The 17,237-nt window shown below is 36.8% G+C and overlaps 1 long non-coding RNA gene across 3 annotated transcripts in view; it reads right to left on the reverse strand.

The window, feature by feature from the left end:
* Positions 1-10,530: 10,530 nt before the first annotated feature.
* Positions 10,531-17,237, reverse strand: part of LOC110741605 — a 96,886-nt gene continuing 90,179 nt past the window's right edge. For all 3 annotated transcript variants that reach the window (XR_004179355.1, XR_002518082.2, XR_004179354.1), the window contains one exon: positions 10,531-11,358. This is a non-coding gene — a long non-coding RNA (uncharacterized LOC110741605). The remainder of the gene's footprint in view (positions 11,359-17,237) is intronic.

Genomic DNA, 17,237 nt, shown 5'->3' on the forward strand with positions numbered 1-17,237 from the left:
TACTTGTTCTTTGAAGAGACAGTAAAATTTGTATTATTCTAGATATAAATATAAATGAATAAGGGAAATGGTAATATCAATCTCTAAAGCAATTTATTAAAATGTGACCTCATAATGGAACCATTTATATTCCTCTGGGTATATACCGAGTAACAGGATTTCTAGGTTGAATGGTATTCCTGTCTTCAGGTCTTTGAAGAATTGCCAAACTGTCTTCCACAATGGTGGAAGTGTCCAAATGTTCCTTTTTTTTTGAGACAGAATTTTCCTCTTGTTGCCCAGGCTAGAGTGCAATGGCGCGATCTCGGCTCATTGCAACCTCCACCTCCTGGGTTCAAGCAATTCTCCTGCCTCAGCCTCCTCAGGAGCTGGGATTACAGGCATGTGCCACCACACCCAGCTAATTCTGTATCTTTAGTAGAGATGGGGTTTCTCCATGTTTGTCAAACTGGTCTTGAACTCCCAGCCTCAGGTGATCCACCCGCTTCAGCCTCGCAAAGTGCTGGGATTACAGGCGTAAGCCCCTGCACCCAGCTGTAAATGTTCCTTTTTATCCACAGCCTCCCCAGTGTCTGTTATGAGTTGACTTTTTAATAATAGTCATTCCAATTGGTGTGAGATGGTATCTCATTGTGGTTTTCATTTGCATTTCTCTAATGATCAATGATGTTAAACTTTTTTACATATGATTGTTGGCCACATGTATGTCTTCTTTCAATAAAGACATATGCACACATGTGTTCACTGCAGCACTGTTCACAATAGAAACGGACATGAAGTCAACCTAAATGCCCATCAATGATAAATTAAATAAAATGTGGTACATATACACCATGGAATACTATGCAGTCATAAAAAAAGAATAAGATCATATCTTTTGCAGGGACATGAATGGAGCTGGAGGCCATTATTCTTAGCAAACCAATGCAGCAACAGAAAACCGAATACTGCATGTTCTCACTTATAAGTGGGAGCTAAATAATGAGAACACATAGGCACATAGAGGGGAACAACACACACTGGAGCCTATCAGAGAGTAGAGGGTGGGAGAAGGAAAAGAATCAAGAAAAATAACTAATGGGAACTGGGCTTAACACCTGAGTGATTAAATAATCTGTACAGCAACCCCACATGACACAAGTTTACCTATGTAACAAACCTGTACATGTACCCCCGAACTTAAAATAAAAGTTATCAAAAAAATGACCTAATGATGTCTTATTTTCAAAATGCCCACTCTCTGTTCTACATTCAACCCACAAGGTATTTTAGAGACTAGACTATTGTCCTCTTACATAGAGTTAATAATTCACTAAAATTACCTTGAATCTATTTACTTGGCTTGAGTTCTTTTTTAAAATGTAATTTTGTAAAAAATTTCTGTGCACACATAATAGGCATATATATTTATGGGATAACTGACATATTTTGATACAGGCATACAATGCATAATAATCACATCAGGGTAAATGGAGTATCCATTACCTCAAGCATTTGTCCTTTCTCTGTGTTACAAATGCTCCAATTATGCTCTTTATTTTAAAATGTACATTAATTTACTGTTGACTGTAGTCACCCTGTTGTGTTATCAAATACTAGACCTTATTCATCCTATTGAACTATATTTTTGTACCTGTTAATCACCCCCACTTCCCACCACCAACCACTACCCTTCCCAGCCTCTCATCACCTTCTTTCTACTCTCTATATGCATAAGTTCAATTATTTTAAAATTTTACTCCCACAAATGACTGAGAACATGCAATATTTGTCTTTCTGTGCCAGGCTTATTTCACTTAACATAATGTCCTCCAGTTCCAACCATGTTGTTGCAAATGACAGGATCTCATTCTTTTCATGGCTGAATAGTACTCCATTGTGTATATGTACCACATTTTCTTTATCCACTCATCTGTTGATGCTTCCAAATCTTGGCTAGTGCGAATGGTGCTGCAATAAACATGGGAGTGCAGCTATCTCTTCCACATACTGATTTATTTCTTTTGCATAAATATCCAGTAGTGGAATTGCTAGAATATATAATAGTTCTATCTTTAGATTTTTGAAGAAACTCCATCCAGTTCTCCATAGTGGTTGTACTAATTTACATTCCACCAACAGCGTATGAGGGTTCCCTTTTCTCCACGTCAGCACCATTATTCATTATTGCTTATCATTTTGATAAAAGCCATTTTTACTGGGATAAGATAATATCTCATTCTAGTTTTGATTTGCATTTCTCTGATGATCAGTAATGTTGAGCTCTTTTCCATATGCCTGTTTTCCATTTGAATGTTTTCTTTTGAGATGTGTTTATTATGATCTTTTGCCCATTATTTAATATGATTATTTGATTTTTTTTTACTATAGAGTTGTTTGAGCTCCTTGTATATTCCAGGTAAGGATCCCTTGTCAGGATGGAGGAATATTTGCCAAGCAAATGGAAAGCAAAAAGAAAAAAGAATAAAAAGCAGGAATTGCAATCCTAATCTCTGATAAAACAAACTTTAAACCAACAAAGATCAAAAGAGACAAAGAAGGGCATTACATAATGGTAAAGGGATCAATTCAACAAGAAGAGCTAACTATCCTAAATATATATGCGCCCAACACAGGAGCACCCAGATTTATAAAGCAAGTTCTTAGAGACCTACAAAGAGACTGCGACTTCCACACAATAATAGTGGGAGACTTTTACACCCCACTGTCAATATTAGACAGATCAATGAGACAGAAAATTAACAAGGATATTCAGGATGTGAACTCAGTTCTGGACCAAGTGGACCTAACAGACATCTACAGAACTCTCCACCCCAAATCAACAGAATATACATTCTTCTCAGCACCACGTCGCACTTATTCTAAAATTGACCACATAATTGGAAGTAAAACACTCCTCAGAAAATGCAAAAAAAAAAAAAAAAGAACACGGAAATCATAACAGTCTCTCAGACCACAGTGGAAACAAACTATAACTCAGGATTAAGAAACTCACTCAAAACTGCACAACTACACGGAAACTGAACAACCTACTCCTGAATGACTACTGGGTAAATAATGAAATGAAGGAAGAAATAAAGATGTTCTTTGAAACCAATGAGAACAAAGACAACATACCAGAATCTCTGGGACACATTTAAAGCAGTGTGTGGAGGGACATTTATAGCACTAAATGCCCACAAGAGAAAGCAGAAAAGATCTAAAATTGACACCGCAACATCACAATTAAAAACTGACAATTAAAACTGACAACATCACAATTAAAAACATCACAATTAAAAAACTGAGAAGCAACAGCAAACAAATTCAAAAGCTAACAGAAGACAAGAAATAAGATCAGAGCAGAACTAGAGGAGACAGAGACATGAAAAACCCTTCAAAAATCAATGAATTCAGGAGCTGTTTTTTTGAAAAGATCAACAAAATAGACCTCTAGCCAGACTAATAAAGAAGAAAAGAGAGAAGAATCAAATAGATGCAACGAAAAATGAAATGGGGATATCACCACCTATCCCTCAGAAATACAAACTACCATCAGAGAATACTATAAACACGTTTACGCATATAAACTAGAAAATCTAGAATAAATTGATAAATTCCTGTACATATACACCCTTCCAAGACTAACTCAGAAAGAAGTCAAATCCCTGAATAAAACAATAACAAGTTCTGAAATTGAGGCAGCAATTAACAGCTTACCAACCAAAAAAATCCAGGTCCAGATGGATTCACAGCCGAATTCTACCAGAGGTATAAAGAGAAGCTGGTACCATTCCTTCTGAAACTATTCCAATCAATAGAAAAAGAAGGAATCCTCCCTAACTCATTTTGTGAGGCCAGCATCATCCTAATACCAAACCCTGTCAGAGACACAACAAAAAAGAAAATTTCAGGCCAATATCCCTGATGAACATCGATGTGAAAATCCTTAATAAAATACTGGCAAACCGAATTCCAGCAGCACATCAAAAAGCTTATTCACCATGATCAAGTCGGCTTCATCCCTGGGATGCAAGGCTGGTTCAACATCTGCAAAACAATAAACGTAATCCATCACATAAACAGAACCAATGACAAAAACCACATTATTATCTCAATAGAGGCAGAAAAAGTCTTTGACAAAATCCAGCACCCCATCATGCTAAAAACTCTCAATAAACTAGGTATCGGTGGAATGTATCTCAAAATAATAAGAGCTATTTATGACAAACCCACAGCCAATATCATACTGAATTGGCAAAAACTGGAAGCATTCCCTTTAGAAACCGGCACAAGACAAGGATGGCCTCTATCACCACTACTATTCAATATTGTATTGGAAGTTCTGTCCAGGGCAATCAGGCAAGAGGAAGAAATAAAGGGTATTCAAATAGGAAGAGAGGAAGTCAAATTGTCTCTGTTTGTGATGACATGATTTTATCTTTAGAAAACCCCACCATCTCAGCCCAAAATCTCCTTAAGCTGATAACCAACTTCAGCAAAGTCTCAGGATACAGAATCAATGTGCAAAAATCACAAGCATTCCTATACACTAATAACAAACAGAGAGACAAATCATGAGTGAACTCCCATTCACAATCGCTACTAAGAGAATAAAATATCTAGGAATACAACTTACAAGGGATGTGAAGGAGCTCTTCAAGGAGAACTACAACCACTGTTCAAGGAAATAAGAGAGGACACAAACAAATGGAAAAACAGTCCATGTTCATGGATACAAAGAACCAATATTGTGAAAATGGACATACTGCTGAAAGTAATTTATAGATTCAATGCTATCCCCATCAAGCTACCATTGACTTTCTTCACAGAATTGGAAAAAACTACTTTAAACTTCATGTGGAACCAAAAAAGAGCCCAAATAGCCAAGACAATCCTAAGCAAAAAGAACAGAGCTAGAGGCATCACACTACCTGGCTTCAAACTATACTACACGGCTACAGTAACCAAAACAGCATGGTACTGGTACCAAAACAGAGATATAGACCAATGGAACAGAACAGAGGCCTCAGAAATAACATCACACACCTACAACCATCTGATCTTTGACAAACCTGACAAAAACAAGCAATGGGGAAAATATTCCCTATTTAATAAATAGTGTTAGGAAAACTGGCTAGCCATATGCAGAAAACTGAAACTGGACCCCTTCCTTACACCTTATACAAAAATTCAACTCAAGATGGATTAAAGACTTAAACGTAAGACCTAAAATCATAAAAATCCTAGAAGACAAACCTAGGCAGTACCATTCAGAACATAGGCATGAGCGAAGACTTCATGTCTAAAACAACAAAAGCAACAGCAACAAAAGCCAAAATTAACAAAATGGAATCTAATTACACTAAAGAGCTTCTGCACAGCAAAAGAAACTATTATCAGAGTGAACAGACAACCGATAGAATGGGAGAAAATCTTTGCAATCTATCCATTTGACAAAGGGCTAATATCCAGAATCTACAAAGAACCTAAGCAAATTTACAAGAGAAAAACAAACAACCCCATCAAAAAGTGGGCAAAGAATATGAACAGACACTTCTCAAAAGAAGACATTTATGGAGCCAACAGACACATGAAAAAATGCTCATCATCACTTGTCATTAGAGAAATGCAAATCAAAACCACAATGATATACCATTTCAAGCCAGTTAGAATGGTGACCATTAAAAAGTCAGGAAACAACAGATGCTGGAGAGCATGTGGAGAAATAGAAACACTTTTACACTGTTGGTGGGAGTGTAAATTAGTTCAACCATTGTGGAAGGCAGTGTGGCAATTCCTCAAGGATCTAGAGCTAGAAATACCATTAGATCCAGCAATCCCATTACTGGGTATAATACCCAAAGGATTATAAATCATTCTACTATAAAGACACATGCACACTGCACACATATGTTTATTGAGGCACTATTCACAATAGCAGAGACTTGAAACCAACCCAAATGTCCATCAATGATGGACTGGATTAAGAAAATGTGGCACATGTACACCATGGAATACTATGCAGTCATAAAAAAGGATGAGTTCATGTCCTTTACAGGGACATGGATGAGGCTGGAAACCATCATTCTCAGGAAACTATCACAACAACAGAAAACCAAACACCGCACTACCTCACTCATAAATGAGAGTTGAACAACGAGAACACATAGACACAGGGAGGGGAATATCACACACCAGGGCTTATCAGGGGGTGGGGGGCTAGGGGAGGAATAGCATTAGGAGAAATACCTAATGTAGGTGATGGGTTGATGGGTGCAGCAAACCACCATGGCACGTGTATTCCTATGTAACAAAACTGCACGTTCTGCACATGTACCCCAGAACTTAAAGAATAATAATAATAATAATAAAATAATCCCTTGTCAGATGGATAGATTGTAAATATTTTCTCCTGGTCAGATGCAGTGGCTCACGCCTGTAATCCCAGCACTTTGGGAGGCCGAGGCGGGTGCATCATGAAGTCAGGAGATGGAGACCATCCTGGCTAACACGGTGAAACTCCGTCTCTACTAAAAATACAAAAAATTAGCCAGGCGTGGTGGCAGGGACCTGTAGTCCCAGCTACTCAGGAGGCTGAGGCAGGAGAATGGCATGAACCCAGGAGGCAGAGCTTGCAGTGAGCCAAGATCGCGTCACTGCACTCCAGCCTGGGCTATACAGCGAGACTGCCTCAAAAAAAAAAAAAAAAAAAAAAAAAAAAAATTCTCCCATTCTGTGGGTTGTCTCTTCACTTAGTTGATTGCTTCCTTCACAGTGTAAAAGCTTTTTTACTTGATGTGATCCCATTTGTGAATTCTGGCTTTGATAACCTATGCTTGTGGAGTATTACTCAAGAAACCTTTGCTCAGACCAGTATCCTGGAGAGATTCCTCAATGTTTTCTAAAATTGAAATATTGTGGAGGTCTTAGATTTAGTCTTAAAGTCTTTATTTCATTTTGATTTTTTTTTTTTGACACTCCATTGTATATTATTTGTTTCTTTTATCTTGCTACTGTTGGGATACTTTCTTTATCCTTGACCTGTGGGAGTTTGATTATTAACTGTCTTGAGGTACAGTCTTATTTAGGTTAAATCTGTTTGATGTTCTATAAACCTTGTACTTGAATATTGATATCTTTCTGTAGGTTTGGGAAGTTCTCTGTTGTTATCCTTTTGAATAAACTTTCTACCCCGATCCCTCTCTCCACTTCCTCTTCATGGCCAATAACTCTTAGATTTGTCCTTTTGAGGCTATTTTCTACATCTTGTAGGCAGCCTTCATTCTTTTTTGTTCCTTTTTCTTTTTGTCACTTCTGACTGTGCATTTTCATATAGCCTGTCTTCAAGCTAATTCTTTCTTTTTCTTGGCCAATTCTGCTGTTAAGCAATTTTGATGCATTATTCAGTACGTCAGTTGCATTTTTCGACTCCAGAATTTCTGCCTGATTCTTTTTAATTAGTTCAATTTCTTTGTTAAATTTCTCTAGTAAGATTCCGAATTCTTTGTCTGTTATCTTAAGTTTCATTGAATTTCCTCAACACAACTATTTTGAATTCTTTGTCTGAAAGCTCACATATTCTTGTCTCTCCAGGATTGGTCAATGGTGCCTTATTTAGTTCATTTGGTGAGGTCATGTTTTCCTGGATAGTCTGGATATTTGTGGATGTTTGTCAATGTCTGGGCATTGAAGGGTTAGGTATTTATTTTTGTCTTTGCAATCTGGGCTAGTTTGTACCCATCCTTTTTGGGAAGGCTGTCTAGGTATTAGAAGGGACTCAGGTGTTGTGATCTAAGTTTTTGGTCTCTGCAGCCATATCTGCATTGGGGGGCATCCCAAACCCAGTAACACTGTGGCTCTTGAAGACTTGTTGAAGTACCGTCTTGGCTGTCTTCACTAAGATCTGGGAGGATTACTTGGAGTACCAGGCAGAGACTCTTGTTCTGTTCCCTTACTTTCTCCCAGCAAATATCAGTTCCCTCTGTGTGCTGAGCTGTCTGGAGCTGGGGGATGGATCACCAAGCACCCCTGTGGCCATTGCCACTGAAACTGCACTGGTCAGATCAGAAGTCAGCAAAATACTGGGTCTCATCCAAGGCCCACAGCAACTACTGACTGGCTACTGCGCTCACATTTGCTTAAAGCCCTAGGGCTCTACAATCAGCAGGCAGTGAAGCCAGACAGGCTTGTCTTCTTCCCTTCAGGGTGACAAGTTCCTCCTGGCTCCAGACAGGTCCATAGATGCTGTACAGCAGCCAGGGTCTGGAGTCAGAAACTTTAGAAATCTACCTATTCTATTCTACTGAGGATGAGTTGGTACCGAAACCACAGGAAAAAGTCGGTTGCAATCTTCTTCCCTTTTCACAAGCAGAGCTGTCTCTCTCTGTGGCCACCCCTGCCCCAAGCCCATGGTGAGTACTGCCTGGAAACTATCGATGTTCATTCAAAGTCCAAGGGTTCTTCAATCAGCTTGTGGTGAATGCTGCCAGACACGGGACTCGCTCTTCCGGGCAGTAGTTCTCCTCTGGCCCAGGACAGGTCCAGAAATGCCATCCAAGAGCCAAGGCCTAGAATCCGGGACCCAAAGAGCCTGCCGTGTACTCTACCCCACAGTAGCCAAGCTAGTACCTAAGTTGATTTTTGGATCTTATGAAGGTGCTTTTTTGTGTGGATAGTTGTTCTGATTGGTAGTCCTGTGGGGAAGACAATTGGTGTAGGCTTCTAGTCAGCCATCTTGAACTGCCTCCTCCTGTTTATGTCATTTAATTCAGCTGTTTTAAAAACAGAGTGAGTGGCTCTTTCTGTAGCTGCTTCCAGGTGGGCTAAAAATGATCTAATTTTATTTTTTTAATTGACAAGTAATAATTGTAGATAGTCCTCAGATATTTTGTGATGTTTTGAACTACATGATGCATAATAATCAGATTAAGGTAATTAACACATTTCAGCTCTTATTTTACCCATGATAAATTCTTCATTTACAAGGATGAATATTCCACTCATTCTCTTATCAGAGAGTTAGCCTACAACATAAGGTTATTTTTGTTTTTGGAAGAAATAATGACCACCATCATAATTGACAAACCATATTCTTATTTTCTCCTCTCACCAATAATTGAGTTTCAGTAATAAATAATAGATGCGATTTATATAACTAATTTGTCCAGAGCATCAACAAAATATCTTAGAGATCAGGCACATTTATAAAAAGGAACTAGCACTTACTTAGAACTTTTTCTCTATCTGTCACCAGTCTAAGAACTTTACATAATGCACTTTCCAATTTCATTTTGAAACTAGCCTGTCAGGTAGATATTATTATTCCCATTTTACAAAAAATAAAACTGGAATGTTCTCACAGTAAGAAAAAAAAATATCATTCAAACTCATGTCTTTCTAACACCAAAGCTTATATTCATTCCTCTTCACTGGAAGGCTAAACATGTGTAGAAGAAACAATGAGAAGATGACTCTGAATGATATTTGTACGATGAAGAAAAGAAGTGCTTCCACAATAAGTAAAAATACTGGATATTATGACAGAATGTGAGAAAATAAAGTATAAAATTGATGTCAGAGAGTACCGGAGATCGTCAAAATGATAGCAATTTTCATTATAGTGTAACACATGGAAGATGAAGAGAACCTGAGGCAAGGCAGTGCGAATGTAGGGAACAGAGAGAAGGAGAAAGAGTCGTGAGATGTGCATGGCATAGATCGATGTAGAGACAACTGCATTAAAAAATGCCACATGTGGAGCAACCAATAAGCATTGGTTAACTGGCTTTCCAACTCAGAGTGCAATAGTTTTTAACTGAAATTATCAGTTGGATCCTGATATTGAGATCAGGGCACTTTCTACAAGGTGTACTAGGCATTAGTTTTTGTTGTTCGCTAAATTTGGAAATTTTAAAGCAGTTTTGTATAGAGCAACTTAATTCCACAACAGAATGCTTATTAACAGTAATTCACACAACAGAATGTTTATTAACAGTAAGCCTAAATATATGTCCATGTGCTATCAGTTCATATGCAGCAGTCAGTTTGGGCTTCTATGACAAATTATCATAGACTGGGTGGCTTAAACAGCAAACATTTATTTCTCACAGTTTTAGAGGCTAGAAAGTCTAAGATCAAGGTACCTGCAAGCCAAGTGTATGGTGAGGGCTCTCTTCCTGGCTCACAAATGGCCACCTTCTTGTTGTATTCTCACATGGCAGAGAGAGACAGAGAGATCTATGTCTCTTCCTTTTTTTTTCCTTTTTTTTTTTTTTGTTGTTGCATCTAATTTTCTTTTTATCATTTTTTAATTGACAAATGATAATTGTATATGGGAGACAATGTTATCTTTTGATCCATGCATACACTGTAGAAAGATTAAATCAAGCCAGTTTATCCCTTACATTGTGGTGAGAATGTTTAAAATCTATTTTTAATCAATTTTAAAATATATAATACCTTATTAATTATAATCACTATGTTGTACAGTAGATCACAAAAATGTATTCCTTCATTCTAACTGAAGTGAAACTTTGTAGTTTGCAACCAATATGTCTTTTTTTTCCATCCCACTCTTCTCTGCCCTCCCCACTTTATTAGCCTATAGCAACCAACTTTCTACTCTGTTTCTGAGATTGATTTTTTTAGATTCCACATATAAGTGAGATCATGCAGTATTTGTCTTTTTGTGCCTGGACTATTTCATTTAGCATAATGTCCTTGAGAGCATTAACCTCATCATGACAGTCCCACCCTAATGGCCTAATCCAACTCTAAGCCCTCACCTCCAAACACCATCACATCGGTAGATAGGATTTCAACATGCGAACTCTGGGGAGATACAAACATTAAGTCCAACACATTAAGATAACACATGCCAATCAAATAATAGTTGTATTTTAACTGTCTAGGCATAAACTGTATTGTAGTACTATTCTTAGATGTCAGTTCTTACTCAATGACATAAAAACCTTAGCCAGATATATTTTGGTCTTGGTTGTCTAGCTCCTCTTTTGTTGCTTATGTGTTTGTGTGTGTGCACATATGTGTGTATCCACACATGAGTTCTGCTATGTATTTTATGCTAGACGACTTCCTGTGGTGGTTGATCTCACCTGGGTATCTATGCCTACCTGAACTGAATGTGTTAACTACAGAGTGCTGTCAATTCTTCAGTCTGCAATTATCAACATTCTTCAAGTATGGTATTTCCATAGCTTTAGTAACATAGATCTGTGCAAATATGGTACCTGAGAAAATGGAACATCCTTCCAAACATGTGCTGGGAATCACTTCATCACACATGACTATTTTGAGCAGGATTTTATATGCTGTCATGAATTTTGATAGGAGAAAAACCTCTGTTCTCTTAAATCTCTATTAAAAAAAGAGGGAGGCAAGAAGAAAAAGAAGCAAACCTGCGATTAACTACTTTTTTATACAATCAAATGTTTCCTACACTTACAGCAGCTATAGTTAAAGAAGTCCATGTACCAATTAATTTGAATTTCCTGTTTAATCATTGCATGCCAATTTATTTATAGACAATACAAGCACACACAAAATTAAGTTCCTTGAACATGGTTAGACCTAAACCAATGTTAATTTTTATTTCCTTTCAAAGATATTATCTGTTTTTAGATTGGATTTTCATTTGATAACAAAGAGAATAATTTTTTAAAATAGAGAAAGTTGGCTGTTTTTGATGGCCTACAGAAAAACGAAAATATAATTAAGGGAGAACAGATACATAGGCATGAAACTTGCTTGGGTACTTTTGCTGATACTTGCACAAATTACATATTTACCTATGTTATGCCACTTCTAGAAGATACTTGTTTAATATATAACATTATCTTTTACTGTCTTCACCTTAATTTAATTTCAAAAAAATCTTTTTATAAATGGCTAGTATGTTTTGTCAATTCATGCATTCAACAAATGACCATCCACAAATACTGCATGCAAGGCTTTGCTATCCTCTAGATGATGCAGAGGTGGATGATTTCTGGAATCTACCCACAGAGGCCAGAATTACAAAAAGGTAATAAAGTTTAAACATGTTCAATACCAAGGATGGTTTTTGGTAATACCCTGCAAAAGTTTAGACAAGACAGAAGGCTGATATTTTCAGGAAAACAAAAAATAAAAATAAAATACAATTTAAAATAATTCATGCTTTTGTTCCAGAAACATACAAAAATGATTTCTTTATCAGCTCACTCTGACTTGCAAATTTTTTCTGTCTGATTTTTTGTGCTTGCAGCTCACTTGGCGTCAGCTCCCTTTTTCTGCCAGCACAGCCAAGGTATTCTATGCGTTCACTGTAAATGGAAGTTTATGCTGTGCTGGTGGGCTGAGTACTCCAGGAAGGAGGGCCTCCATGACGTGGTCAGGCCTAGCTTTGTGGCACAAAACACCACAGCTAAGTCAAATGAAAGCATTCAGTGGATGATAAAAAATAAACTCAGTCAAACAAATATGTTCTCCTAACTGCTGTAGCAAATGTTTTCTTTCTCCTGGCTGCCAGCTCTTTTCATGATTCCCAAAGGCTTTTTTCCTTTGTTTAGGTTTCATGTGGGGTAAATTAATTCATGATTTGTTGTTAAAAAAAACAGTAACAACAAAGTAAAACGTACACACACACACACACACACACCTCTTTCCCCAGTCTTCCTCAAAATACCCACAGGAACCCACCCAATAGAATGGCCTGAAACAAAATACTTTTGTTCAAAGCCAGCAAGTCTGGCAAAGCTGCAAGCTCTGCCCATAGCTACCTGTATCATGGATAGCTGCAGAGAAATATGCAAACTGGCAAACTGGGTACCTTTTACTGTTTTACAACAATATGTTTTATTGTTCTCTCACTAAGTTATTTGCCAAGGGCAAGGAGTACTGAAGTATCTAGCAATAGCCCAGGCACAGCTGTCAGCATGAGCCTTACCACTTCTGGCATTGCTTTTTTAGCCAAGAGGCACTGCAATTGCTTACCAATAAGTTGTGATGAGTTGATAATGCAAGTAGACTAGATCATAAATATTTTAGCATTTAAGCATGCTTTTTCATCTATGGTGACTTAATGCTACAATGGCAAAGGACTTTCCCCTAGGAAAGGCAATTAGGGATAGGTGGAAACACATATTAGAACATTTATGATAATGAGAAAACTACTTTTAATTGAGTACATTAAGGCTGATCTACAATGATTAAAGCAAAACTCTATTCAAAATGAAGCTTTATTATCACATTTGAAAACCTCTACTATGAAACAATTTTTAACTGCAAAATATTTACAAAATACAACTTTGCATCTCTAGTAATATCAAAACCAAAGTGAATTATCTGAAATGAAGAAGAAAAGGCAGGAAAAAGAAAAAAAAAATTGATTGCATATGACTAGCAGCAATTGATATAAAGCTACTCAATATGTTAATGGATCTCTGTACTGAATTTTCAGTCTTTAGGAATTTTCATTTAGTGTTTCATACTTCTGAATATTGTATTTAGGGATATTTCATTAAGGTTGGATTGTTTCCAACAGTTGTAATTATTATTCCATTCTCTAGATAACTCCGACATCATGGGTGATGAAGCTCTGTATGAAACTTGACATAAGGCTTTCCCTGCTTGCCTCTCTTGCAGGCAGTGTGAGTGACCCTCTCTCCCTATACATGCGTTTAATTCTTCCTCCCCTTACACTCACTTCCTAACCCTACTCCTCTTCTTACTGTTTTAGATCTAAGCTCTCAAAAACCCCTAAGGAAAAAAAAAAGGCAAAGGCACATGTGGCTTTTGCCGTGCATTGGAGGGTATGAGACAGGGTTTGAATGCTAATTCAGATACCCACTCTAAAATGAGGCTAATGATACTGCACAGTGTGGTTGGGAGATAAAATAACACGTGCAAGTGCTTTTAAAATTTTAATGTGCAGAGAAAAGAAAACATTATTCTATTTCAATTCTGAAGAAAAATATGTAAATATGTCACATTTTGTCCCTTGATCAGCAATGGTTCCAAATCAAGAGTGTCTCGACTATGCCTGTTTTCTTCATAACTTTTACATAAAGTTCTGCAAATATTGCTACCATTTCATAAGGAAGTGGAGGGCAATCAAGGCAGAAACTGTTTGGTAAACAGAGGTTTGTTTACTTGAGGTGGAAACAATTCTCTCATTTATGAGTTGTTTATTCTCTTCAGTGAACATTTTCCTCTTTGTATCTTGGTTCTAAACCGTCTCTGAGAACATTATTTCAAAAGCACATGGAATAAAATCACATCGATCCTCAGGTCTCTGTTTTACTTCATCATGTTTGGGTGGGAGGTGATTTAATTTATCTATGGTTGTGATTTTCATCATCTATCTTGTGAGATACTGTTTGGTTTTACTTGTGGATTAATTTCATCCTTAATACTCTTAAAAATAAAAGGGACATATGTTTTTGGTTATGTTTTGGGGGTTCTTTTCAAGCTATACTTTAATCAATGACTTCTCACACCAGTAAATGTGATAAAACTTCAATACCCAATCAACTTTAATAATCCAAACAAGAAAATGCTAGCCTGGATCAGCCAGGTGACTCATTTAAACATAGAATTCAAGATAATGTGTTAAAGCCAATGCCTGATTTAAGATATCTCCACAGTCGCTTTGATAATTCTGTTTTGAAGCACTAGATGGCACTATGAATTCACTTAATTTGGAACCAAACTAGCCCATCCATAATTTCAAAGAGAAAAAAAGATGAGAATTTTCCTTAACTGATTTGATAGTCTGACACATATTCTTAAGGAAATGAATTTATATGATGTAACAGTTATTTCATTAAGTTTCAGTGAAAAAAAGCATTCTCTTTTGGCAAGGAAAATGTGACTGTTTCTACAAACACAAACCAGTCAAATCAGCACTCAAAGTCTAGTCAGAGAAAAAAAGAAAGTCAGACATGCTTGTTGGCCAACTTGACTGCTTTTTGACTGACTTAAATATTTTCTTGACTACTTGACAGTCAAAACAGTCAAGCCAGTTTGTGTGTGTCAATACAGACTGTACTTTATATGTTACAAAGTGAATGTCTATGTTTGTTAGATTTCTTTTCTGCCGTCTTTGTAGTCTGGCTGGTTAGCTCAGCTGGTTAGGGCAGTCTACTAATGAGGCCAAGGTCACCCTGGTTTCCATTCCTGCCTTGGGGGATATGTTCTCCTCACAGAGGGAGAGGCTGTTCTTTGGCTAGGAACTGCATTCTTCACTCTGGCCAGCCATCTCACAAATACCTGATCTTAAAAGATTACTGCATATGGGCGTCTACATGATCAGAATAAACATATCATTATAAGAAGACAAAAACAACTCAAATTGTATATTCTATTAACAGCAGAATCACGATGTCATTTTTCTAAAGAAAGGACTCAAGAGAGTCCTTCTAAAATCAGCTTTGTTAACTAGCAAAATTCTATTTCTTGTCCCTCCATTCAAATTTTGTATATTGTCAAGAACTTGCTTAGGCAGAGAGCTAGCTACTGAAGAATAGAGAAAGGAATAGCTGTTATCACAATGACTTCACAATATAGTGAGAAAGATAAACAAGCAAACAAATATTAGATAATGTGATAAATACTACTATAAAGGTATATACATAAATTTCCAAGGAAGTGAAAATAAAGTCTAATTTCCAGGCAGTTATACGAGCTAGATCTCAAAGAATTGACATGAATTCAACTACAGTATATGGTAAATGGCATTTCAGGTGAAGAAATAGTGTGTGAAGACAGAGAAATGTCTGAGTGGCATGTCTCCAAACAGAGAAGTGTTTCCTGTGCCTAGAATTTTGGGTATGTGGTGAGAAGTGGCAAGAGCTGACCTGGTAAGGTAAGAGATCTAAATAAAATCAAGGGAGTTTTCCATAACCAAAAAACTTTGTGAAATCCAAAGTCTAAAATAAATATCCAGGAGTCCCTACTAATAAAAACAATTGAATAAATAAGAAAATGGGGGGAGATTAGACACATCTTTTGTCCAAAGAATCCCAAATTATGCAGAAAAGTCACCCCCACCCAAGAAGGTGAAACCTAACTCCTCACTCCATGTAAGTTGTACAGTGACTTCCTTCTAAACAGCACAACTCAGAAAAAGTGGGGAGGAATAACTTTACCATAGACAATCTTGACAAACACACCTCAGCCAGGTGATCACTGTTAACATTAATAGTGATACGTCATTATGATGGTATTTTATGGCTATGGTCTTCCTCCCCAAAGCTCATAACCCCAACCTAACCATGATATCCGGCAAATCCCAACTGAGGTACATTGTATAAGATACCAGTATTCCTTAGCTAGGCATGATGGCACATGTTTTTGGTCCTAGCTACTCAGGAGGGTGAGGCAGGAAGATTGCTTAAGCTCAGGAGTTTGAGGCCAGTCTAAGGCAATCATCAAGACCCCATTGCTATATTGAAAAAAAAAAAAAAAAAAAAGCAGATTTAAATATACTTATTTTTTTAAATGCAAGTACATCTCAAAATTTTTGTAGTCATCAAAAATTGTCAGTCAAGTGGAAGCTAAGAAAACGTGAGAGTTAACTTATATATGACAATCTGGATAGGATCCTAGAACAGAAAAAGAGCATTAAGTTAAAAACCAAGGAAATCTGAATAAAACAAGGACTTGACTTAATCATGTAGCAACATTCATTCATTAATTGTGACAAATGTACCATACCAATATATGATGTTGATAATAGAAGACACAGAGTATGAGATATATGAGACCTTTCTGTACCGTCTTTACATTTTTTCTGTAAATATAAAGCTGTTCTAAAAAAAAAATCTGAGTCAAAAATTGTCATTTTGAATAAAATTAACATATTATTTTTCAAAAAATATTTGTGAAAGTGGTAACATTCACTACCTCTACCTACCATCTAAAAGGAAAGAGAGAAGGAAGAATGGAAGGGAAAATTGAAGAAAAGAAGGAAGGCAAATTGCTGGCTATAAAAATGTCTAAACATGTGAGTGCACATAACACATTTATATAGCATAATTGAAGTTTTTATAGAATAACTGAAGGAAAATAGCTATTGTCAAACTCATAATCAACAGACAAATGTGAGGAATAGACATGTAATATAACTGCAGAATGTGAATTGTGTATCTCATATTTTTGCACTAGAGGGGTGACTGAAAGGACATCAGTAGAATTTATGTTAGGCATTTAAGTCCTCCAAAGTCTTATTAAAATATAAACAATCTCTCATTCAT

Source organism: Papio anubis, chromosome 1, assembly GCF_008728515.1.
Source record: "Papio anubis isolate 15944 chromosome 1, Panubis1.0, whole genome shotgun sequence".
In the NCBI taxonomy this organism is placed as follows: Eukaryota; Metazoa; Chordata; class Mammalia; order Primates; family Cercopithecidae; genus Papio; species Papio anubis.